The sequence below is a fragment of the Helianthus annuus genome, chromosome 4, assembly GCF_002127325.2.
Source record: "Helianthus annuus cultivar XRQ/B chromosome 4, HanXRQr2.0-SUNRISE, whole genome shotgun sequence".
Taxonomy (NCBI): domain Eukaryota; kingdom Viridiplantae; phylum Streptophyta; class Magnoliopsida; order Asterales; family Asteraceae; genus Helianthus; species Helianthus annuus.
The window spans coordinates 20143988-20147001 of NC_035436.2; the positions used below are offsets into that span (position 1 = coordinate 20143988).

Below are 3014 nucleotides of genomic sequence, written 5' to 3' on the forward strand. Positions count from 1 at the left end.
AAAATTATGATTTCGTCTCCAGCTCAAAATATAATTACGATTTTGCCCTCTATACAGACATACATGTTATGAAAGAGAAATATTCAGTTTATTGCCCCGCAACGCGGGCGGGGCAAAAACTAGTTCTATACATATAGTATATTAAATGTAATTTATATTTGTTTTTCGTAAAATGTATTTATTAATAACTTCAACAATCAGCATCCCGCTGCAACGCACGGGTAGCGTTAACTCGTTAAAGTAGACTTGTTAACTAACAAAATATTGAATAAAAGCCTACCCTTTAGAACCACCAAATTCAAAATCTTTAAGAATAGACATGCTTGAAATCTCTTCGCATTGCCCAAAGTGCTCCTCAAGCATTCTCCTAATCTGTACAAACAAAAAAAGACATTGAATAATAATATTGAAATATATAACTAAGAGACCTGTGGGATGTGGTCATCTGGATAAGTATGTAAGACGTACAAAGTCAAAGCCATCATCAGTATCAAACCCCTTTATAAATTCTTAAGATTGTCCACTCTTTTGCGAAGACCTATCATTCCGACATTATAATACACGATCGTCAATTCACATCGATATTTTCCATATGTTCAAACATAATGAGAAAGAACCATTACTCTGTGTATCACCCTCCATATCCAGAAAATTATTGTTTCTGCAAATTGAAATTAAAGTAAAAGAAATCCACTAATCAAATCATCTAAACACACCATCACCAAATTTGAAACCACGCATAACCATGCATCTATATGTTCATGAATAAAATAAAATATCAATCATCAAAGTCACAATAACAAACAAATGATCTGTCAATATGAACGATTAAATTCAAAACTGACGAATTAACCAACTTCAAAACAACATATTCTAAAAATGACTACAAAATGAATCACAAACATGAAGATGACTGATTTACGTCCTCTACGCAATCGCGCGAAACTAAAATTTTCTCTCTATTTATGTATGCGTGAGTGGTGAGTCGATTGATAGTTTAAATTGCGATTCAAGAATGAAAGAAACGAAAATCATTGAAAGGGCATATGCTTGAGTCGATTGTACGGTATACAGATTCACAAAAAAAAAAGTAACAATAAAAATGTAACTATGATTCATAAAAGGAAGAAACGACGGTTATGGAAAAGCATGGAAGAATCGATTGAATAAAGATATAAATGTTACCTTTGGTTTGAAATTATGAACAACGGTTTACAAAAGCATTCCAGAGATCCTGTCAAGTTTCTTTTAATTGTGCATGTTGGTTACTTAGTTTAAAGAGAAACGACGTGCCCCTTAATTAATTAATGCTTTGCATGCATTTTAAACCGACATACCATTTTGTGAAGGATATGACGCACCATTGTAATCATGAACCAACACACCGTTGAGATATATAAATCATTAACAAAGGGAAACATAATATTTTCTCGGAAAGGACGTAATGGTTCGGGTGTTGAGTGTTAATGTAAGTGGTGACCCTTGTTACTTTTTTAGTATTGTATAATTGAATAAAATGAACTAAAAGGTGTGACTTTTAAGCAAATGGGACATAACCCAAGTTGCTAATTGTATAAGGGTATAATTTGTGAAAATAGCACTTTTCATAAATATAAGAAAATGAGCGGGTTTTATGTATTTATTTGTGGGTTTGTGTTCTATGTTGGAAAAGCTTCGCAACGAACTAAACCACGTCTAAAACGGAGCTAAGATGAATGAGATATCGATACTCAAAGTTTGGTGTTACAAACATAGAATGTTGTAAAAGTGGGAAATTGACACCTTGTCCCACATAGGAGAAGAGTTGAAACTTAAAGGGGTAATTAAGTGGGAACTCCCCATCGTTATTGTTTCATGGAAGCACACACTAAGGTACTCCACAACCTAACTAGCACACGCGCGCGTGACGTGGGCGATAAGGCGCACTTTGCACTTCGCATCGCCGCGAGTCGCTTGAGAGCCGCCTTTGTATTTTTGACCATGTGCGCTTGGTGGAGCACATGGGCTGCAAGGACCAGATGGTTGGTGACGTTGCATGCAGGCGCGCGGGTACGAGGCACATGACGTGCCAGTCTCGCGCGGGCGCACCAAAGTGAACCAATACGGCGCGACTGTGTGGCGTGCTCGTATAGGCTCACTTGTGGCTGGCGCACACGCGCATGGAAGTGAGCGAAATCAGCGCGCGCGCAAGGGGCTCTGCTTGCGCATGAAAATGAGCCAAAATGGTGCACGCGCGCATGAGTGTGCAAGACCTGCGCGCGCACCTGTCTGTCTTGCACGCGCGCGCAGGAGCTTCCAGCAATTAATGTCAGTGCAGTTACATTTCAGCATTAACCTTTATTTTCAGTTTAATATCTTTTTAATTGTTTTTTTTATTAATGAAAGTGTTTTTTATTTTTCATGTTTCATGGGTTTTTAATGGAAGTATTGGGCTGCTGCTACTTGTTTTGGGCTATTGCTGCTTATGGACTGCTGGGCTTCTATTGTATAAACAGGAACAGATGGCCATCTGAATAAAAAGAAAAAAGTCATCGTTCAGCAGAAGTTAGTGAGCAGATATTTTTTACAATCTCTTGTTTCTCTCTCTAAATACCTAGGGTTTCGTTTGGTTTAAACACTATTTCATCTTGAATCAGTGCTTTAGATCGAGATTCGGTGTTCTTGTGAGTGATTATCTTGTTGATAATCCTGTTAGTTGAGAGTTGAGAGTTTTTTTGTAAGATTGTGTGATCTGTTTGTTCATAGTGTTTGTAATCGGAACGGTTTTGACTGAGAATTAAATGACGAATTAAAGTGCATTGAATACGTTTAATGCAGTTTAATTCTCCCATTTTATTCGTTTTTCAGTTTCTTCTCAACATCTGAAGTATATATAGGAGGATCCTGCTGCAGAACAAGACACACTGAAAACACACAAAATACAATCTTCTCTCTGAATTCTTCTTCATCTTTAAGCAGCAAGGTATACCTTCGGGTTGGAGTTAAGACCGGCAGTGCAACTGCTTAGGCTGTTG

At 37.5% G+C, this 3014-nt stretch overlaps 1 long non-coding RNA gene across 1 annotated transcript; it reads right to left on the reverse strand.

Annotated features, from left to right (window-relative positions):
* Positions 1 to 274: 274 nt before the first annotated feature.
* Positions 275 to 663, reverse strand: LOC110903136. The gene is made up of 3 exons (XR_002571692.2): positions 624 to 663; positions 469 to 538; positions 275 to 372 (listed from the first exon to the last, which is right to left on the reverse strand). It is a non-coding gene; the product is annotated as an uncharacterized LOC110903136 (long non-coding RNA).
* Between the last annotated feature and the right edge of the window lie 2351 nt (positions 664 to 3014).